We start from the raw sequence: 23970 nt of genomic DNA on the forward strand, positions 1-23970 counted from the left end.
CGGCACGGTTAACTCAGCGTGTTCGGTCAGAGGGTTAGGAGCCCTCTGTAATAAAAAAAACTGAGATAATTGATCAACGACGAACTGAACGCGTGTCTTGCGACGTCCGCCACGAGCAGAAGCAACGAACAAACACGAACAAAATGAGATTTCATTAAAAAAAATGGGGTAGCGTCTTGGATTCATCATCAAAACGTCTTCGGTCCCGGATTCGATCCCCGCCACTGCCTAAATTTTGATAAATAATCAGCATTGGCGGCCGAAGACTTCCGGCATAAGAAGTCAGTCTCATTCTGCCAACGGCCTTGTCAAAGAGGGCGGAGGAGCGGATAGAGGTTCAGGGCACTCTCTTGTCCTAGGGGTGGGAAATTGCCCCTAAAGGCGGAAGAATCAGCAATGATCAACGACATGAGGCTGCAGAAGGCAATGGAAACCACTGCATTAAAGACACGTAACGTGTATCCACAGGACATGTGGCCTGTAATTGAAGAAGTGTCATGATGATCTCTCCATTGGCAAAAGATTCCGGAATAGTCCCCCATTCGTATCTCCGGGAGGGGACTGCCAAGGGGGAGGTTACCATGAGAAAAAGATTGAATAATCAACGAAAGGATAACGTTCTACGAGTCGGAGCGTGGAATGTCAGAAGCTTGAACGTGGTAGGGAAACTAGAAAATCTGAAAAGGGAAATGCAAAGGCTCAATCTAGATATAGTAGGGGTCAGTGAAGTGAAGTGGAAGGAAGACAAGGATTTCTGGTCAGATGAGTATCGGGTAATATCAACAGCAGCAGAAAATGGTATAACAGCTGTAGGATTCGTTATGAATAGGAAGGTAGGGCAGAGGGTGTGTTACTGTGAACAGTTCAGTGACCGGGTTGTTCTAATCAGAATCGACAGCAGACCAACACCGACAACGATAGTCCAGGTATACATTCCGACGTCGCAAGCTGAAGATGAACAGATAGAGAAAGTGTATGAGGATATTGAAAGGGTAATGCAGTATGTAAAGTGGGACGTAAATCTAATAGTCATGGGCGACTGGAATGCAGTTGTAGGGGAAGGAGTAGAAGAAAAGGTTACAGGAGAATATGGGCTTGGGACAAGGAATGAAAGAGGAGAAAGACTAATTGAGTTCTGTAACAAGTTTCAGCTAGTAATAGCGAACAGCCTGTTCAAGAATCACAAGAGGAGGAGGTATACTTGAAAAAGGCCGGGAGGTACGGGAAGATTTCAATTAGATTACATCATGGTCAGACAGAGATTCCGAAATCAGATACTGGATTGTAAGGCGTACCCAGGAGCAGATATAGACTCAGATCACAATATAGTAGTGATGAAGAGTAGGCTGAAGTTCAAGACGTTAGTCAGGAAGATTCAATACGCAAAGAAGTGGGATACGGAAGTACTAAGGAATGACGAGATACGTTTGAAGTTCTCTAACGCTATAGATATAGCAATAAGGAATAGCGCAGTAGGCAGTACAGTTGAAGAGGAATGGACATCTCTTAAAAGGGCCATCACAAAAGTTGGGAAGGAAAACATAGGTACAAAGAAGGTAGCTGCGAAGAAACCATGGGTAACAGAAGAAATACTTCAGTTGATTGATGAAAGGAGGAAGTACAAACATGTTCCGGGAAAATCAGGAATACAGAAATACAAGTCGCTGAGGAATGAAATAAATAGAAAGTGCAGGGAAGCTAAGACGAAATGGCTGCAGGAAAAATGTGAAGACATCGAAAAAGATATGATTGTCGGAAGGACAGACTCAGCATACAGGAAAGTCAAAACAACCTTTGGTGACATTAAAAGCAACGGTGGTAACATTAAGAGTGCAACGGGAATTCCACTGTTAAATAGAGCAGATAGGTGGAAAGAATACATTGAAAGCCTCTATGAGGGTGAAGATTTGTCTTATGTGATAGAAGAAGAAACAGGAGTCGATTTAGAAGAGACTGGGGATCCAGTACCAGAATCGGAATTTAAAAGAGCTTTGGAGGACTTACGGTCAAATAAGGCAGAAGGGATAGATAACATTCCATCAGAATTTCTAAAATCATTGGGGGAAGTGGCAACAAAACGACTATTCACGTTGGTGTGTAGAATATACGAGTCTGGCGATATACCATCTGACTTTCGGAAAAGCATCATCCACACAATTTCGAAGACGGCAAGAGCTGACAAGTGCGAGAATTAGCGCACAATCAGCTTAACAGCTCATGCATCGAAGCTGCTTACAAGAATAATATACAGAAGAACGCAAAAGAAAATTGAGAATGTGCTAGGTGACGATCAGTTTGGCTTTAGGAAAAGTAAAGGGACGAGAGAGGCAATTCTGACGTTACGGCTAATAATGGAAGCAAGGCTAAAGAAAAATCAATACACTTTCATAGGATTTGTCGACCTGGAAAAAGCGTTCGACAATATAAAATGGTGCAAGCTGTTCGAGATTCTGAAAAAAGTAGGGGTAAGCTATAGGGAGAGACGGGTCATATACAATATGTACAACAACCAAAAGGGAATAATAAGAGTGGACGATCTAGAACGAAGTGCTCGTATTAAGAAGGGTGTAAGACAAGGCTGTAGCCTTTCGCACCTACTCTTCAATCTGTACATCGAGGAAGCAATGATGGAAATAAAAGAAAGGTTCAGGAGTGGAATTAAAATACAAGGTGAAAGGATATCAATGATACGATTCGCTGATGACATTGCTATCGTGAGTGAAAGTGAAGAAGAATTAAATAATCTGCTGAATGGAATGAACAGTCTAATGAGTACACAGTATGGTTTGAGAGTAAATCGGAGAAAGACGAAGGTAATGAGAAGTAGTAGAAATGAGAACAGCGAGAAACTTAACATCAGGATTGATGGTCACGAAGTCAATGAAGTTAAGGAATTCTGCTACCTAGGCAGTAAAATAACCAATGACGGACGGAGCAAGGAGGACATCAAAAGCAGACTCGCTATGGCAAAAAAGGCATTTCTGGCCAAGAGAAGTCTACTAATATCAAATACCGGCCTTAATTTGAGGAAGAAATTTCTGAGGATGTACGTCTGGAGAACAGCATTGTATGGTAGTGAAACATGGACCGTGGGAAAACCGGAACAGAAGAGAATCGAAGCATTTGAGATGTGGTGCTATAGACGAATGTTGAAAATTAGGTGGACTGATAAGGTAAGGAATGAGGAGGTTCTACGCAGAATCGGAGAGGAAAGGAATATGTGGAAAACACTGATAAGGAGAAGGGACAGGATGATAGAACATCTGCTAAGACATGAGGGAATGACTTCCATGGTACTAGAGAGAGCTGTAGAGGGCAAAAACTGTAGAGGAAGGCATAGATTGGAATACGTCAAGCAAATAATTGAGGACGTAGGTTACAAGTGCTACTCTGAAATGAAGAGGTTAGCACAGGCAAGGAATTCGTGGCGGGCCGCATCAAACCAGTCAGTAGACTGATGACCAAAAAAAAAAAAAACAGGTGTATCTGAAGATGAGGCTAGAAACCTCGAAGTCGACCTTGTTTAAATAAAACTGAAGATGACACTCTGAAACATATTTACTCTTATTCTTAATTTATCATAAAATTAAAACTTCAATCTAAAGATGCATTTGAACACGGCATGGCTTTACTAAACATGGTTCAATTAGAGGCGGTATGCCGTCGCCTTGTCCAGGCAGTTAAAAAGCAACCCACAGTTTAACGTGCTCTCCGAACCACGGTGTAACTTGGGTCATTTTAACATTAACATATCACTCACAGATGTGGAAAAATCGATGATTAACATAAAAAATCACACTACTGTCTGGGAATCACGCCCCGACTTTCAGTGGCGCACGCATCGACTTAAGCGGGAAGTGTAAGTACGAAATTAATGGATGCCAAGAATGGAAAACTTGGTAGCTAGTTAGCCCCATTGATCAGTTTCGGTTCTGAAGAAATGTAGGAAGATATACTGACCATACGAATTATCTTAGAAGATAAATTTAAAAAAAGCAAACCTAAGATTATAGAATTTGTAAATTTATACACGTTAACAAATTTTTGTTTTTCAGAAACCTTTTTTGCAATTATTACCAGCCTGCATTTGATATCCTCTCTACTTCGGCCACAGTCAGCTATTTTGGTGACCGAATAGCAATACTCAATCGATTCGTTTTAGTGTCTCATTTCCTAATCTGATCCTGTAGCATCACGTGATTTAATTCGATTAAATTTCATTACTCTCGTTTTACTGCGGCTGAAACTCGCCTTACAACCTCTTTTCAAGACAGTATCCATTCCGTTCAACTGGTCTTGCAAGGCTTTTGCCGTCTCTGACAGAATTACAATGTCATCGGAAGTTTTTATTTCTTCTCGCTGAACTCCAGTTCCCTTCTCCAACTTCTCCTTGGCTTCATTTACTGCTTACTCAATGTACAGATTGAATAACATTGGATATAAGTTACAATCCTGTCTCAATCGTTCTCAACCACTGTTTGCCTTTCATGCCCCTCGACACTTATAATTGCAGTCTGGTTTCAGTACAAGTTGTAGAAAACTTTTCGCTCCCTGTATTTTAACCTGCTACCTTCAGTATTTCAAAGAATGTATCCCAGTAAATATTGTCAAAAGTCATCAGTAACTCTACAAATGATATAAATGTAAGTTTGCATTTTTTTCAGTTTATCATCTAAAATAAGCCGTAGGGTCAGCATGGCATCGCGTGTTTCTATATACTCATACTGATCTTCTCCACCGCCGGCTTCTATCATAATTCTCTTTCGTTTCAGCATTTTGTAGCCATGACTAATTAACCAGATAGTTCGGTAATATTCACACTTGTTAGCAACAGCCTTCTTTGGAATGGAAAAAAATAACACATTCTTCTTTGCGGCAATATCGTATTTGTGTTGAGTGCAGGTGAAAATATTCAGTTATGAGTAATTTATAGTCATATAATCAATCGATACCCTGTGGAGTAAACTTCTGTGGCCAGAGATGGCAGTGTGTCGGTTCTACAGTTGACACAAGAGTGATGTACTTCATGGCTGCTTTGAAAAAAGAAGATGGACTGGAAACATGTTAGATATGTGGACCACCCTGCACAAGTGTATTACATGTGACGTACTGAAAAACATGAGCGTAAGTGAAGCACGTACACTATGTGAGCAAAAGTATCCGGACACTTGACCCTCCATCAAATGGTTCAAATGGCTCTGAGCACTATGGGACTTAGCATCTGAGGTCATCAGTCTCCTAGAACGTAGAACTACTTAAACCTAACTAACCTAAGGACATCACACACATCCATGCCAGAGCCAGGATTCGAACCTGCGACCGTAGCAGTCACGCGGTTTTGGACTAAAGCGCCTAGAACCACTATGCCACCGCGGTCGGCACGCCCTCCATCGATAATGCTGCAGTTCAGTATGGTCTTGGTCCACCATTAGCTTTGATGGCAGCTTACACTCTCGCATGCATACGTTCAATCAGGTGCTGGAAGGTTTCTAGGGGGATGGCAGCCCATTCTTCACGGAGTGCTGCACTGACGAGAGGTATCGATGTCGGACGGTGAGGCCTGACACGAAGTCGGCGTTCCAAAACATCCCAAAGGTGTACTGTAGCATTCAGGTCAGGACTCTGTGCAGGCTAGTCCATCACAGGGATGTTATTGTCGTGTAACCACTCCGCCACAGGCAGTGCATTATGAACATGTACTGAAAGATACAAGCTCCATCACATAATTGCTCTTCAATAGTGGGAAGCAAGAAGGTGCTTAAAACATCAATGCAGGCCTCTGTTGTGATAGTGCCACGCAAAACAACAAGGGGTGCAAGCCCCCTCCATGAAAAACACGACCACACCATAACACAACCGCCTTCGAATTTTATTGTTAGCACTACACACGCTGGCAGATGATGTTCACCGGACATTCGCCATACCCACACCCTACCATCGGATCGCCACATTGTGTACCGTGATTCCTCACTCCTCACAACGTTTTTCCACTGTTACATCGTCCAATGTTTACGTTCCTTACACCAAGGAAGGTTTCGTTTGGCGTTTACCGGCGTGATGTGTGGCTTATGAGCAGCCGCTCGACCATGAAATCCCAGTTTTCTCACCTCCCGCCTAAGTGTCATAGTACTTTCATTGGATTCTGATGCAGTCTGGAATTCCTGTGTGATGGTCTGGATAGATGTCTGCCTATTACACATTACGGCCGTCTTCAACTGTCGGCTGTCTCTGTCAGTCAACAGACGAGGTCGGCCTGTACGCTTTTGTGCTGTACGTGTCCCTTCACGTTTCCACTTCACTATGACACCGGAAACAGTGGACCTAGAGATGTTTAGGAGTGTGGAAATCTCTCGTACAGACGTCTGACAGAAGGGACACCCAATCACCTGACCACGTTCGAAGTCCGTGAGTTCCGCGGAGCGCCCCATTCTGCTCGCTCACGTCATCTAATGACAACTGAGGACGTTGCTACGGGGTACCTGGAAGTAGGTGGCAGCACAATGCGCCTAATGTGAAAAACGTATGTTTTTGTGGGTGTCCGGATACTTTTGATCACGTAGTGTAGCTGTGGTCATAACGAGATGGGAATGAATATCAGCCGACTCGTCGTATAGTGTCTTAGGAACTATTTTGTGATAAACTTTGGCTTACCGGGAGCTGTCGTACTCGACGCGCCGAGCTGCTGGCCCCTTTACTCAGTATACAGCGTTAGCATGGCACAGGACCCTGCAGACAGAAGGAACCGTTAACACATTAACAGTCCAGATGATACATAATAGATGTGAATGTTCAACTGAAATACAATATCAATTTGTAGCGTATTTCTCACTTAACAGTTACCACTGGGACGAAATTAAATAATCACTATTATCCTCAAAAAGTATTTTTATCAAATTAAAAAGAATATACATTTTTACACAGGTAAATGTCTCGAGGAAACTTACAGCGGCTTTGGCTCCCTACATAGGAAGAACTCTTAAGTAAACTCATCCACTACGCACGTTTAAAAACTCTTGACTGTTTATTCAATATAAATACAGAAAACTGCGACCAGTTTCTTGAAACCGTTAAACCGGTTTTCGAACCTTTTCAGGTTCACCTTCAGATAGTGCACAGGAGGTTACATGAGTCTTTCGTAGCGTAATGCTGGGTGCTGGCTATGTGACAAGAATATGGAACATACTTTAATGTGTGGCCTTGAATACTGTTTATATGGCGAGTGGATCAAAAATGAATGGAGCCAATTCGCCATGAAAAGCCAGCTCCCAGGATTTTTTCCCTGAATCATCAGTCTTTTGAGTAGTTCAATGCGGTCTGCCATGACTTCATCTCCTGTACCAAGTTTTTGATCTCAGACTAGCACTTGTAACCTACGTCCTCAATTATTTCCTGCATGTATTCCAATCTCTGGTTTTAGCCTCTACAGTTCTCTCTAGTACCACCCAAGTTACTCCCTGACGTCTTAACAGAAGCCCTATCATCTGTCCCTTCTTCTTGTCGGTGTTTGCCATACATTCCTTTCCTCGCCGATTCCACAGAGAACCTCCCCGTCTCTTATTTCTTTAGTCCACCTTATTTTCAACATTCTTCTGTAACGCACCACATCTCAAATACTTCGTATCTCTTCTGTTCTTACTTGCCACAGTCGATGTTTCGCTACAATACAACGCTGTACTCCAAACGTACATTCACGGTAATTTCTTTCTCATCGCCTATGTTTGATACTAGTAGATTTCGCTTGGCCAGGAATGCGTTCTTTGCCAAACCTGCATTACGCTACGAAACAGACATGTAACCTCTTGTGCACCGTCTGAAGATGAGACTGAAAACGTTCGAAAGCGGGTTAATGGAATGAAGAATATTTCAAAAAATGACTGGTTACAGTTTGCTGTATTTATATAGAACTCTGGGTGTTGTGTGCTGTAATTAGGTAAGTTAGGTTTAAGTAGTTCTAAGTTCTAGGGGACTGATGACCGTAGATGTTAAGCCCCATAGTGATCAGAGCCATTTTTATATAGAACTCTAAAAAGTTTTAGTTGCGCTCTTCTGACCCTTTCATTGAGAAGCGTGGGCGTCATTGTGACGGTGTGTCGACACCAGCTGGCGCCGCAGTGAGAGGAAGCGCGCGCGTAGCCTTCTGCGGAGTGTGAGGTGGCCCGCGGCCGTGTGAATGGGCGGAAGCTGCGTGTGTTTGGGCTGGGCCGCCAAGCCGGTCCCCACACAGCCCGCCCACGCACACACTGGGGCTTTGTGTCCGTGGGCACAGGCAGCGGCTCCTCCGCCTCCACACCCTCCCTCACGCAGTGGGGAAACTCCCAAACACTTGAGGTCCGGCCGCCACAATAGCCGGAAGCGAGGCCGATAGCAGCTGACTGACCTCGCGGGTACGCTGCCCAGTACGTTCTGCACGGTCTCAGACATCTTCCCAGTAATTCCGCAGTACTATCTTAATTCGTGTTTCATTAGTGTGAACACGTACGTCATTGTGTATCTCCGTGTTTTCGCAGCGCAAAGAGTATTCCATAAAATTTCGGGCTAGCAGCCGCATAAATTCAGCTTCTTTTTCTAAGAAACCAACAGAGGGCACAAGAAAAGCGCAAGAAGACACGGAAAATTTTAAATCCATGACTTTCCTGCCATACATGGGAAGCCTTTCGTCAAAAATAGGACGGATCCTCAGAAAACACAGTCATTTTTCGTCCTCCACCAAAGACTGCAGCACTCCTGGGTTCCGTTAAAGATGATTTGGTGCTTCGGAAGCCTGGGTTTTATGAGATCCCATGTGAGTGCGGCCGTTCATACATCGGACAGACGACACGTACTACCTAGGAAAGATGCACAGAGCACCGCAGGTACACCCGTCTCTTACAACCTAATAAATCTGCGGTGGCGGAGCACTATATTGACACTGGGCACTCTATGGTGTACAATAATGTCGAAATTTTAGCCTCGACTTCATCTTTCTGGGACTCAGTAGTGATAGAAGCAACTGAAATTCGGTTGGTGACGAATTTAATTAATAGAGATAGCGGCTTCAGCCTGGACGAATCATGGAATCCGACAATTTCTGTAGTTAAATCACAAAGACGTCGCGACGGTGCATCTCTCCGTGACACATCGATATCGCCGTGTGGGTCGACTGCGCAGCCGTAGAATTAATTTCCATGCATATGTTACACCTCTTTGCCGCCTATCAACGTCTCTGGCGCCTTGTGTATCTTTGGCCGCATACGCAGTGGTTCGGTCCTCGGGTTTAAAAGGACGGAGCAAGTGCTGGAGAATTAGTCACCTCGGCTCACTCTGATGATGGCTGAACGGTATTAAGCCGAAATATTAGAAGAAGAAGCTGAATTTATGCGGCTGTACACACGAAATTTCATGGAACATTCGTCATTGTCACCATCATAATCAGCTATTTGACACCGACTAGTGGACGTAGGCTTGCTCCCGATTTCTCCATGCGTTACACACTGAAGTGCCAAATAAACTGGTATAGGCATGCGTATTCAAATACAGAGATATGTAAACAGGCAGGATACGGCGTTACGATCCGCAACGCCTATATTAAGACAACAAGCGTCTGGCGCAGTTGTTAGATCGGTTACTGCTGCTACATTGGCAGGTTATCAAGACTTAAGTGAGTTTGAACGTGGTGTTATAGTCGGCGTACAAATGATGGGATACAGCATCTCCGAGATAGCGATGAAGTGGGGATTTTCCCGTACGATCATTTCACGAGTGTATCGTGAATATCACAAATCCGGTAAAACATCAAATCTCCGCCATCGTTGCGGCCGGTAAAAGATCCTGCAAGAACGGGACAAATGACTACTGAAGGGAATCGTTCAGCGCGACAGAATTGCAACCCTTCCTCAAATTGTTGCAGATTTCAATGCTAGACCATCAACAAGTGTCGACGTGCGAAACATTCAATGAAACATTATGGATATGGGCTTTCGGAGCCGAAGGCCCACTCGTGTACCCTTTATTACTTGACGACACTAAGCTATATGCCTCGCCTGGGTCCATCAACACCGACATTGAACTGTTGACGAATAGAAACATGTTTCCTGGTCGGACGAGTCTCCGTTTCAAATTGTATCTAGCGGATGGACGTGTACCGGTATGCAGACAACCTCATGAATCCATGGACCTTGCACTCAGCAGGGGACTGTTCAAGCTGGTGGAGGCTCTGTAATGGTGTGGGGCGTGTGCTGTTGGAGTGATATGGGACCCATGATAGTCTAGATACGTCTCTGACAGGTGACGTAAGCCTCCATTCATGTGCATTGTGCATTCCGACGAACTTGGGCAATTCCAGCAGGACAATGCGACACTTCACACGTCCAGAATTGCTACAAAGTGTCTCCAGGAACACTCTTGTGAATTTAAACACATCCGCTGGCCGCCAAAATCCCCAGACATGAACATTGTTAAGCGTATATGGGGTGCCTTGCAACGTACTGTTCAGAAGAGATTTCCACCCCCTCGTACTCTACGGATTTATGGACAGCCCTGCAGCGTTCATGGTGTCAGTTCCCTCCAGCACTACTTTAGACATTAGTGTAATCCATGCCTCGTCGTGTTGGGGCACTTCTGTGTGCTCGCGTGGGACCTACACGATATTAGGCAGGTATATCAGTTTCAAAAAATGGCTCTGAGCACTATGGGACTTAACATCTCAGGTCATCAGTCCCCTAGAGCTTAGAACTACTTAAAACTAACTAACCTAAGGACATTACACACATCCATGCCCGAGGCAGGATTCGAACCTGCGACCGTAGCGGTCGCGCGGTTCCAGCCTGAAGCGCCTAGAACCGCTCGGCCACCAACGGCCGGCATATCAGTTTCTTTGGCTTTTTAGTGCAGCATTCAGTTTTACACATGTATGTTAGTTTCTAATGTCAACTATCATCCTTCCATTAGAACACCTTCTCCTGTTCTTCTTATATCTAGGACTCCAGCAGAGAACCCCTATCTCCGTTTACTTTTCCTTCGATTCCTAATTACATTTTTTTTAAATTTTAGGCACAGTGACATTTGCTGTTGTTGTTGTTGTTGTGATCTTTAGTCCGAAGACTGATTTGATGCAGCCCTCCACGTTAGTTAATTCTGTGCAAGTGTCTTCACCTATGGGCAACTACTGCTACCTACATTCATTTGAACCTGCTTGTTGTGTTCGAGCCTCGGTCTCCAACTTTTACTCACCGTACTGCCCTCGATTATGATTCCTTGATACCTCAAGATATGTCCAATCCACTGATATCTTCTTTCAGTCAGGTAGTGCCATGAATTTCTTTTCTCCCCAATTCGGTTTATTATGTAAAAAGAAAAAGGTTATACGAATCAATAACAACAAATTATTTGTTTATATAGAGCGGAGTTCTGGGAAATGACATAAGACGACTTAAAGCCGCGCAAATAGATTTTTTTGAGAAGATGTAGGAGAGTTTCAAGGTGGGAGAAGATTCAAAATAAAAAAGGAAGCGAATGAAATTTCCCACGTGTGTGTATAGTGTGTGTGTATTAAACCGGGGACCTAGAAACGACAGACAGTCTTCGTACCGCCGTAGCCTTCAGTGGTTCGCAACCCCACAACAGGCCACAGCAGTCCACCCACCCCACCGCCGCCCCGCACCGAACCCAGGGTTATTGTGCGGTTCGGCCCCCAGTGGACCCTCCCCCCGGGAACGTCTCATACCAGACGCGAGTGTAACCCCAAATGTTTGCGTGGTAGCGTTATTAGGGTGTACGCGTACGTGGAGACAGTGTCTGCGCAGCAATCGCCGACGTAGTGTAACTGAAGTGGAATAACGGGAACCAGCCCGCACTCTCCGAGGTAGATGGAAAACCGCCTTAAAAACCATTCACAGGCTGGCCGGCACTCCGGGCCTCGACACTAATCCGCCGGGAGGGACCGGCATGCCTTCCCGCTGGAGAAGCAGCGCGTTAGACAGCGCGGCTAGCCGAATTTCCCATCACTGAATATGTGGAAAAACGGCATTTAAAATGATGTGGGCAGCTGATGAAATTAGGGGGTGAACGATGGCCGAAAAATAAGGTATCAAAGTAAACTGACCATTTTCAGATTCTACAATAGAAAAAAAATCTACATTGTAAATTTAAAATCAATTCTATAGTATCTAAAGGAAATATCCAGATAAATGAGATTCATACAAACACGCTGCAGGTTGCATTAGATGATCAAAGCATCGTCACACACAGTCTAAGAACAACACCAGCTAACTCCTTACTTCAAGTCCTCAGGGCCGTGGGGACGTGAGGCTGCAGCTTGGTACGTTAGCCGCTGGAGCGCTGGGATCGAGATGAACTACAGTGAACTCGGAGTCGTTTCTCTGGCTTTCCGGAAGCTGTGCTTCTCATCAGTCACCGCCACTCCCACATTAGCTCACAAGAGTGCCGCCTTAGGTTTCTCTGAGTGCTTTTTACGTTCTGTAAGTTTACACTCAGAATTTATCCACGTCATGCGGCACTACGTCTGGGTAACCGCGCCTTGATTCAAGTGATGTGCTAGACGACGCATTAAATCATGTTTACAGCACAGCAATGTATACACCTGACACGTCGAGTGCTGAATACTTGCCATTTCTTTTCTTCGCCCTGTGTTGCAGCACAACAGAGCAGTACCACATTGTTGTAACGATATTAAAAGCTTTTTTCTTTTAATGCAACAGAATATTTGGAAAAACCGTTAACGTTTTTCAAGAGAAAAAATTCAAGGTCACCTCGCTCTTGCACGCTTGCGGTGTGGGCAGCACATTCTCAAAGTCAAACCCAAGCTCGCAGAGTAAGCGATGGGAATATTGCGAGGATCCCACATTCCTGTCCTGGGCGAGTAGTTGTTTGCTGTTTTGTTCCTCCAACCTGTTGTGGATCGTCAGGTTTAGTGCTGCTGCAGGAGTGGTTCTTCCGGAGGTGGAGATTACGGGTCGTCCCAGTCAAGAGTCCCAGACTTCCTCCAGCCGGATGAGGAGTGGGGACTTTCAAACAGCCAGCCTCTGAATAATCCCATAAGTAAGAGTCAGGCGGATGTGTCTCTTTAAATACCTTTGTTTATATGCTACAGATAGTAAAAATATATTTTCACTTTGACGGATATCTACATCTACATCTACATCTCTACTCCGCAATAAGTACCTAGCAGACGGCTCAGTCAACGCCTTTAAAACTATTTCTCTAGCGTTCCATCCTCGAATAACGCGCGAGAGAAACAAACAGTTAAATCTTTCATCTCTAATTTGTCTTATTTGTTTCTTTCTATGTAGATTGGTGCCAAAAAAATATTTTCGTATTCAGAGGAGAAATTTTGTGACAAGATCTCACAGTAAAGAAAAACGTCTTTGTTTTTATGATTGCCACCGTATCTGTGACACATCTCCCCTCCTCCCCCTCCCCCTATTTCGGCATAGTACAAAATGAACTTCCCGCCTTTGAACTTTTTCGATGTCCTCCGTGAATCCTATGTGGTATGGATCCCATACCGCTCAGCAATATTCCAGGAACGGACGGACAAGCGTAGTGTAGACAGTCTCTTTAGTAGATAAATTGCAACTTCTAAGTGTTCCGCCAATAAAATGCAGTCTCCTATTCGCCTTCCGCGCAGTATTGTCTGTGCGATCGTTCCAGTTTAAGTTGTTCGTATTTGTTATCCCAAGGTATTTAGTTGAATTGGTAGCCTTTAGATTTGTGTGATTTATCGTGCAACTATGATGGGTGACCTCACACTTTTCATTATTTAGACTTAATTACCACTTTTCGCACAATACATATATCTTGTCTTAATCATTTTGCAATTGATTTTGACCATCTTGTGACTTTACTGGACGGCAAATGACAGTATCATCTGCGAACAATCTAAGATGGCTGCCAAGATTGTCTCCTAAATCGTTTATATTGATCAGGAATAGCAGAGAGCATGGAACACTTTCGTGGGGAACACCAAATAACACTTCTGTTTTACTGGTAACTTACCATTGATAACTATGAACTGTGATCTTTTTGACGGGAACTCACGAATCCAGTCGCACAACTGAGACAATAATGTGTAGACGCGCAGTTCGAAGTCTTACGAGAAACAGCATCAAAAGCCTCCTGGAGATCTAAAAATATGGAATCAATTTGAGATCCGCTATCGATAACATTCATTACTTCGTGTTTCACGAGAACGATGTTTCCTGAATTCATGCTGACTATGTTTCAATAAATCATTTTCTTCAAAGTAATTTATAATGTTCGAATACAGTACGTTCAAAATCCTACTGCAGATCGCCGCAAGTGATATGCATCTGTAATTCAGTGGATTACACCTGTTTCCTTTATTATGCACTCTTTAGGGTGCAGATCTTTAATCGAGCCAGCTATTGAGTATGATTGCTAAGTATGGGGATATTATATCAACATACTCTGAAAATAACGTAGTTTGTTGGTTAGTTGGTTTGGGGCGAGGGGACGAAACAGCGAGGTCATCGGTCCTGTCGGATTAGGGAAGGATGGGGAAGAAAATCTGCCGTCCCCTTCCAAAGGAACCACCCCGACATTTGACTGAAGCGATTTAGGGGAATCACGGAAAACCTAAATCAGGATGACTGGACGTGGGTTCGAACCGTCGTCCTTCCGAATGCGAGTACAATATGCTAACCACTGCGCCACCTCGTTCGGTAACCTAACTGGTGTACAATCTGGAAATCGGCTCATAAAATAACAATCAATTGTGGTCGTCATCTTATTAATCACAGAGATGATCGTATAAAATTCTTCTTTTCAAATGGAACGTCCTATTTTTGATTGAAGAGTAGAATTCTCAAGCTAGTTTGGCATCAGTCAGTTTTTCATTACAAAAATCAATTTAAACGTTAAAAAAACTTTTACGAATTGATGACGACATGACACTGCAAACAACCCCGATTTTCGCTGACTTATTCCACGCTGCTTCTTTCAAATCCTCAAAGTGGCAAAGCATCCCTTCTTTCGCGAACGTAGTTTCACATGCGTGATGGTACCTAAATCGATTTTAACTTTGGGACAGACTCTTCGCTTTTTCATTTGTCCATTTAAAATTTGCAATAAAAAACATATGATAATGATGGGAAACTGTTGCCATAGAGCATATGCAGTGTAACACAACAGCTGTAATTTACTATTGCAGAGTTTACGGACTCATGCCGCAATTCGCGACGCTAGCTCTTCCTCGAAGCACAGCAAATGGGTGTGCAACGTCCTCCAGTTGTAATTAACATATTGAACAGAAGTGTAACCCCCGTTCTCGTAGACACTGTAAAAACCGTTTACTGGAACGCCCAGTTGTCTTATATGAGTCACTCATTGGAAGACAATGGTCTGTTCAGAAACCTGTTGTACTAACCGCATTCCTTTGGACCGGGCGATTTGGAGAAAAAGAGTGACACGCTTTTGTTTCTTCAGCAGCATGACGGACCAGCACTCTGAAGCACTCCCGTCGTTCTAGCGACCTCGGTATCTCGGGACGGTCCCTTTTATTCTGGCACGCTGTTTTACTTCCAACGTACATATTCGATTCTCATGGTCATTGAGAATGGGATGCACTTCCTAGTTGCTTACAAAAAGCAATCTGAATTTGCTGAACCAATGAAAGAAGACCTGAGTCGAAACAAGGCCCCGGGAGTAGACAGCATTCCATTAGAACTACTGACGGCCTTGGGAGAGCCAGTCCTGACAAAACTCTACCATCTGGTGAGCAAGATGTATGAGACAGGCGAAAATCCTCAGACTTCAAGAAGAATATAATAATTACAATCCCAAAGAAAGCAGGTGTTAACAAATGCGAAAATTACCGAACTATCAGTTTAATAAGTCACAGCTGCAAAATACTAACACGAATTCTTTACAGACGAATGGAAAAACTGGTAAAAGCCGACCTCGGGGAAGATCAGTTTGGATTCCGTAGAAATGTTGGAACACGTGAGGCAATACTGACCCTACGACTTACCTTAGAAGCTAGATTAAGGAAAGGCAAACCTAAGTTTCTAGCATTTGTAGACTTAGAGAAAGCTTTTGACAATGTTAACTGGAATACTGTCTTTCAAATTCTGAAGGTGGCAGGGGTAAAATACAGGGGTCGAAAAGCTATTTACAATTTCTACAGAAAGCAGATGGCAGTTATAAGAGTCGAGGGGCATGAAAGGGAAACAGTGGTTGGGAAGGGAGTGAGACAGGGTTGTAGCCTCTCCCCGATGTTATTCAATCTGTATATTGAGCAAGCAATGAAGGAAAAAAAAAAGAAAAATTCGGAGTAGGTATTAAAATCCATGGAGAAGAAATAAAAACTTTGAGGTTCGCCGATGACATTGTAATTGGCTCTGAGCACTATGGGACTCAACTGCTGAGGTCATCAGTCCCCTAGAACTTAGAACTAGTTAAACCTAACTAACCTAAGGACATCACACACATCCATGCCCGAGGCAGGATTCGAACCTGCGACCGTAGTGGTCCTGCGGTTTCAGACTGCAGCGCCTTTAACCGCACGGCGACTTCGGCCGGCTCATTGTAATTCTGTCAGAGACAGCAACGGACTTGGAAGAGCAGTTGAACGGAATGGATGGTGTCTTGAAAGGAGGATATAAGATGACGATCAACAAAAGCAAAACGAGGATAATGGAATGTAGTCGAATTAAGTCGGGTGATGCTGAGGGTATTAGATTAGGAAATGAGACACTTAAAGTAGTAAAGGAGTTTAGCTATTTGGGGAGCAAAATAACTGATGATGTTCGAAGTAGAGAGGATATGAAATGTAGACTGGCAATGGCAAGGAAAGCGTTTCTGAAGAAGAGAAATTTGTTAACATCGAGTATAGATTTAAGTGTCAGGAAGTCGTTTCTGAAAGTATTTGTGTGGAGTGTAGCCATGTATGGAAGTGAAACATGGTCGATAAATAGTTTAGACAAGGAGAGAATAGAAACTTTCGAAATGTGGTGCTACAGAAGAATGCTGAAGATTAGATGGGTAGATCACATAACTAATGAGGAAGTGTTGAATAGGATTGGGAAGAAGAGAAGTTCGTGGCACAACTTGACTAGAAGAAGGGAGCGGTTGGTAGGACACGTTCTGAGGCATCAAGGGATCACCAATTTAGTATTGGAGGGTAGCGTGGAGGGTAAAAATCGTAGAGGGAGACCAAGAGATGAATACACCAAGCAGATTCAGAAGGATGTAGGTTGCAGTAGGTACTGGGAGATGAAGAAGCTTGCACAGGATAGAGTAGCATGGAGAGCTGCATCAAACCAGTCTCAGGACTGAAGACCACAACAACAACAATAACATGAAAAATGTGGCGCAGCTGCATAGGAAACATTGTCCCTAATTTCTGCTAAAGTGATACTATTGAATTCGTCAGTGCCCCCGCTGACAACAAATTTAACATCAGTTGTAAACTCCTGCATTTGTGGAAATGGTAGCACTAAGTATCAACTACTGCATCCCTCTTTCTGTCAAGATAATATACTGACTGTAGTTGATTAAACGACAACAGACAGCATCTTGTACTCCTCCCACTACGTCGAGGACAACATTTAGGCTTTGCTTAAACCACTCTGTACAAACAGGGAAAATTCGGCGGGAAGGCAGTGAAATTCCATAGTGATTAAAAATTTCCGGAACACCGACACTTACACCAAATCACTACGTTACTACCGAAACGTGGAAGTCATGTATTTAACAGTACTCGAATACACAAAGAATTAGTTACAAGTGTCGAAAAAAGAAAATTAGGAAACAGAAATTAACGTTCGATGAAATGGAGTTGCAAGGTGTTCAAACTCCTAAAAGCACGGACATACGCTACAGCAGTATAGGGCAAGAAGAAACCATACGAATAAAGACCAAGGGAGAAACCAGAGAATTAAAAAGAGAGTAAAACAGCTACGATATCTTTCTACTCTACATATCGACGAAACATTGAAGCAACTAAAAGTAAGGTTCAGAAGTGGTGCTAATGATATTGTTGCCGTCTGTGAAAGTGTTACAGGACCTGTCGACTGGAGTCAACAGACTACTGAGCACAAAATAGGGGCTCTGAGCGTCCGCAGCTCGTGGTCGTGCGGTAGCGTTCTCGCTTCCCACGCCCGGGGTCCCGGGTTCGATTCCCGGCGGGGTCAGGGATTTTCTCTGCCTCGTGATGACTGGGTGTTGTGTGCTGTCTTTAGGTTACTTTGGTTGAAGTAGTTCTAAGTTCTAGGGGACTGATGACCTAAGCTGTTAAGTCCCATAGTACTCAGAGCCATTTGAACCATTTTTGGGTTCTGAGCAAATCGAACGAAGAAGCAGTATAAATGAGTTTAGCGACAAACTTCACATTGAAGTCAGGATCACGTAGCAGACCAAGTACAGATATTCTGCTACTAGGAAGCAAAATAATCAATGGCGTATGAAGTAAGGACGTAAGCGGCAGGTTATAATAGGCAAGCAGAGAATTCCTCTCCATAAGAAGTTTGCTAGCATCAAACATGAGCCTTAACTTGAGAACGAAATTTATGAGGAGGTACGACTGAAGCGCATCGTTGTGTGGAAGTGAATCGCGGAGAAATCGGAAAAGAGAGCCTAAATGTTTGAGCTGTCTTACAGATAAGTCCTGAAAATTAAGTGGAATGATTGAGTAGCGAGGAAATCAACGTGTGGAAAAACGTTAATATTATCAGTCGAAACGCATCGTGTTTGTAATAATATATCTTTATTGGATATTCTGATTCAAGCTGATAAATAAGTTTCAAATATATATTCCTTGCTTTTCTCTCTACTTTTCTTTTCCCTTTTATCTTCTACCTGGCTTTTTAGTCACCAGGAAAAGGCAGCTTGGACAAGAAACAGACTTCCACTGAATTGGTTGGGTTGTTTTGGGGGAAGAGATCAAAAAGCGAGGTCATCGGTCTCATCGGGTTAGGGAAGGACGGGGAAGGAAGTCAGCCGTACTCTTTCAAAGGAACCATCCCGGCATTTGCCTGGAGCGATTTAGGGAAATCGGGGAAAACCTAAATCAGGATGGCCGGACGCGGGATTGAACCGTCGTCCTCCCGAATACGAGTTCAGTGTGCTAACCAGTGCGCCACCTCACTCGGTCCACTGAATTGTTAATAAGAGAAATAACACATATGAAACACCTTATTGGATAACTTTCACACACGTTGTTCTTATTTGAACTCTAAAGCTACAATTATCACTATGGCGTAGTAATGTAATATCTTTGCAGCTTGAAGATTTGCATGAAGTGAACTACACGATATACATTCAGCACTTCCCTGCAACCACTGAAAATAGGTAGAAGTAGTGCCAGCTAAATTTTGTATGTATTTTGAAAGATTACTCAGGAGGTTTCTTGTTTAGAAATAGCATTTGAATGTAGTTATTGGGAAGATTGTGTTATGCCTCGAGTAAGAAGGAGACGTTACTATCAGTACTTGTTGGAATTCGACGGTGTAAGGTTGGTGCACTATCGAGACTACGGTTTCTCGTTACTCGGAACTGCTGCTCGAGTTGGTCGGGATCGCATGACTGCAGTGAGAAAATGGAACCGTTGGGTTTTGATGGGCCATACTCAACACCATGCTGGATTTCAACGACCCCTTGAGACCAGCGTGCGAGAGGAAAGACACACAGTTTGCACAGTCATGCAGGTTCGATTAGGAATATCACGTACTCTGTGTCAAGGAATGTTTCAGAGAAACTAGTATCCATGCGCTCAGTGCGTCCACTCTGGAGCACCAGGCATTGTTAACTCGGTGACCATCGTCGCGGATTTTTAAGGCTGAATTTTACTTGCCCATTAGATAGATCGGTCCCAGATTAGTGTAGTGCGATGTTCGTTTTAGTGATACGTATTACCAGGGACAATAAAACACTAAGAATAACAACCAGTACTCTAATAGCGCCTGAGCAGCGCTGCTGCATAGCGGTAGCATTCAACAGGCCAAGACGTTGCTATCGCTGCAAGAGTATTGGTTATTTTGCGTGTTTTATTGACCCTGTTAGTACTTATCGATAAAACAAATATCGCACTAGACTATTTTGGGTCCGCTCTATCGAATTGTTATGTAAAACTCCGCTTGAAAAATCATTTTGCTTGCAGCGGGGAACAAACAGATGCCTTCCGTCGACAGTAGGCGTCGGATGGAAGACATGACGGCAGAAATTGTTTGGACTGACTACAGTTACATACCGAAACTGCGAATATCTGCCGACACAATAGAGAAAATGCGCCTGACGTCTCTTAGCAGACTAGTGTTGAGAAACTGACCTACTTTGTTATGTCAGTGTGGTGGAGCTCCATCCTGTTGGAAAAACGAAGTCATCGGGGTAGTTCTGAAGACGTGGAAACAGCCAGTTCTACAGCACTTGAAAGTAGCTCAACACTGGACAGAGTGCACGAGACTCCGGGACACAGCCTTGCATTCTTGGCCTCCAAGATCGCCAGAAATGACCCCATACAGTTTTTTTTTCTTGCGGGTATATAGGAAGGAAAGTGTGTCCATCTCCCTTTCACATCGTGACATAGAAAATGTGAAGAACAGAATAATAGCCGCCATAACTTCTGTAAAAGCAGATACATTGTGTAAAGTTCATGACGAATTTAACTATCTTCTAGATGTTGCTTGTGCTGCCGCTGGTGGACACAGAACGTTTGCAAAAGCATAGCTAAAACTAAGGTTTTGTGAGTACTTTGCAATTCATCCCATGTTTGTAGTATATTTTTATCAATAAGTCTAGAGTTTTGAAATCAGACCTTTCTTTTTGAAACACCCTGTAAATGCCGTTTGTTAAGGAGAGTAGAGTGCGCTTATAAAATAGCGATTCACATTCCAGAGCGGTCCTCAAACAGCGCCTGAGATGTCGCTTGGGCGGCGGAAGTGAGCATGCGTGAGTCACGCAGCGGAGAGGCCCTACAAGCTCAGCACAGCACTCTGTACCGCGGTCCCGCCCCTCCACTGGCCAGCTACACGACTCTGCCAAATTCGCTACTGCGCCCACAGCCACAGCTCACCAGCCAGACTCCCTTCATTCTCAGCAGGTATGTTATCCGATCGACAGTATCCGGATGTTTATTAGCAAACATTAATATAGGATGTGCCCACCCTTCTCATTTGAGACGGTTTGAACTCTTCTCGGAACACTTTCAACGTTGTGTCTGAATGTCTGTGGAAAAGGGCAGCCCATTCTCCCTCAAGCGCCGAAATCAGACAAGGTAGTGAAGTTTGAACGTTTGTGTCTGGGCTGAAGCAGACATTCTAATTCATCCCAAAGGTGTTGCATTGCGTTCAGATCGCGACTCTCGGCAGGCCAATCCATTTCAGGAATGTTGTTGTTTATCCTTTAGCATTTAGCGTTTTCCTAACCACTATAAAGAGAACACACCCCAACCGAAAAAGAGCCCATACAGTAACACCACCTCCTCCATACTACACTATTCGCCCTAGACATAATGGCAAATAAAGTTCTCCAGGCTTCGCCAAACCAAAACCCTTCCATCAGATTACCACAGGGTAGAGCGTGACTCATCACTCTGAGCCACTCTTTTCGGTCATCCAATGTCCACTGGTGTCGCTCTTTACACCAACTCAGGTATCCCTTAGGCCGATATTACACTATCAAATTTCTTTGTCAAAGCTGATATGTCAAATATTTATGTCAAAGAAATTTAATGGTGTAATAGGGAACTTTGTCAAATGTCGCCTGTCGTCAAATAAATATGATCAAATCTAGGGCCTCGCTGTAGATTTGATCATAAACGTCGTTTGTCTTCTGCTCACTGCAATGTGAAATGTAACCGCTTGGAGCGCTGGTGTCGCTACAGCTATTTGAAGTCTCTGCAGTGTGTTTGTAAATACGGGTTAAAAATTGGGGTGGTCCTGCGACTCTTTTTTTCATAATTTCAATAAACTTGCCCAACAAGGTTGGAGGTGGGCAAGGGGCACAGTCCATGCTATTAATTGTGTGTTGATGGGCAAGTGGAATATGCTGCAGGCGACTTTATGTCCATAATCACAGCTACAGTCAGCCACCTCTACATCTGGAAACATCCAGGCAGCTTTTCAGCAAACCGGAATAGAGCATAGAAAATAAAAAAAAATCTTTCTTCGCCTTCCATTCTGCTTTGTTTATCCTTGAACTCTAGATGAAAGTTAAAAAGCGCTTCATCTGTTTCGTACTTTTTATTAATTTTGTAGTTGTTGGAATACTAATCCCACTATTCAAAAATAAAAATAGTTCATATTGGCCATATAGTGTACTAAACATTTATTTACAGTCACATATTGCCCCTTCAGTGCTTTATAAATCGCTTCACACCTTTCTGGAATTATTTTGGTTAATGTGCAATGTGATACTCGAGTGCTGTATTGTAAACTAGAGTAGCTCTCTCCTGTGTGAAGAAATCTCAGTGACACAGTTTGCCTGTCTTCTGCACGTAAAGCATTTCTCAAAAGACTATTCTGGTTTGTAATATGAGAAGCCACTTTACTGAGCAAATACTGAAATACACTCTCACCCATTCGTAAGTAATTTACGTCCTCCATTAGCAGCTCTCGTAACACATTTAGCTGAATGCTTTTACTATCTCGACGTAACACCTATGGCTTCATCCAAGTTTCCTTTTTTTCCGCCAATTTTCTTCCAAATATACACACAGTGCAATTGTGGTACTATCAACTGCAGCGTATAATAGGAGGTTGTCGTCTGCCATCTTAAAATTTGATGAAAAATATGACGACAGTGTAATACTCCTTTTTAGCGCAACGTCAAATATCTTTGTCAAACAAATTTGACGAATAATTGATCATGTCTTTGACCAAATCTTTGTCAAAGAAATATGATAGTGTAATATCGGCCTTAGCACTGACTACAAAAACGTCTGGGTCATGAGGCGCTGTTCGTTCATTGCATCCCATTATTTCTAAGTCTCTGTCATTCTGGTGGCTGGACTGCAGGTAGCACTTTGGAACTCACGAGTGATTCCTTCAGCTAACGCCATGCGGTTTTTTACAGCTACACTCGACATTGCTCTACGTCTCTGTCTGTCAGTGCATAACGTCTGCATCGTCTTCGTTTAGCTGCAGCTGTTCCTTCGCGCTTCCACTTCACAATCACATCACCAACAATCGACTTGGGCAGCTTTAGAAGGGTTGGAATATCCCTGTCTTTGTTACTCAGGGGACTGTCCTCGTTCGCAGTAATTGCGCTGTCCTGACTAAGCCATTCTGCCGTTGCTCCTTCTTTACTGATAACACAGTGTTCTTTGCGTATCGTCAATTCCGCATTACATAGGGTGACCGGATACTTTTGATCAATGCACACTTCATTGTGTTTTGGAATGTGATTGACTTGAATGAATGGCTCTATAGACCATAATGGTTCCTCAGGCGCTTACCAAAGCTGGGCAGAAGTAATGTTGTATTCTTTTGCAAAGAACTTAGGAATAGTTCTGGACTATTCCTTAGACTGGACGGAACGCACAACTGCCACCCACATCTACATCTGTTTTGTGGAATTGCGTAAGAATGGTATCTCCCATTGTGTTGAATGCTGCCTATGGGGTGTCTAGGAAGCCTGTTTCCTCGGATCGCTTGACAACAATTTAAGCAAATAGTATTAATGAGGTTTATTAGGGAAAGTACATGACAGTACTTAACTTCGAGAAATATACGGATGTGTCGCAAGCAAAGGGCGACGAACTCTTCAGTATAACATTTCCAAGTTTGAGGTACATAGAATGTACGAGCAATGTAATGATCTTTGACACTGCTATTCAGTTCGTTGGTCTTGAAGCTCTAGTAGAACTGGGCCGCGGCCAGTCGGGCGCGGCGCTAGAGGCCGCTGCTGTCGCGTTGTCATCCTGGAAAGGGGTCGGTCAGCGTACAGTTGGCTGACTTTTTCTTCACAGCCCTCTCTGCTCCCTCGTTCCCGACTGGCGTGCCGGCGCTTGGCTTTACG

General features: G+C 43.7%; 1 long non-coding RNA gene across 1 annotated transcript in view; it reads right to left on the reverse strand.

The window, feature by feature from the left end:
- Positions 1 to 23970, reverse strand: part of LOC126484120 (uncharacterized) — a 293517-nt gene that overhangs the window by 195846 nt on the left and 73701 nt on the right. Inside the window, exon 2 of the long non-coding RNA XR_007587811.1 lies at positions 6652 to 6726. This is a non-coding gene — a long non-coding RNA (uncharacterized LOC126484120). The remainder of the gene's footprint in view (positions 1 to 6651; positions 6727 to 23970) is intronic.

The sequence above is a fragment of the Schistocerca serialis genome, chromosome 6 (assembly GCF_023864345.2).
Source record: "Schistocerca serialis cubense isolate TAMUIC-IGC-003099 chromosome 6, iqSchSeri2.2, whole genome shotgun sequence".
NCBI lineage: Eukaryota > Metazoa > Arthropoda > Insecta > Orthoptera > Acrididae > Schistocerca > Schistocerca serialis.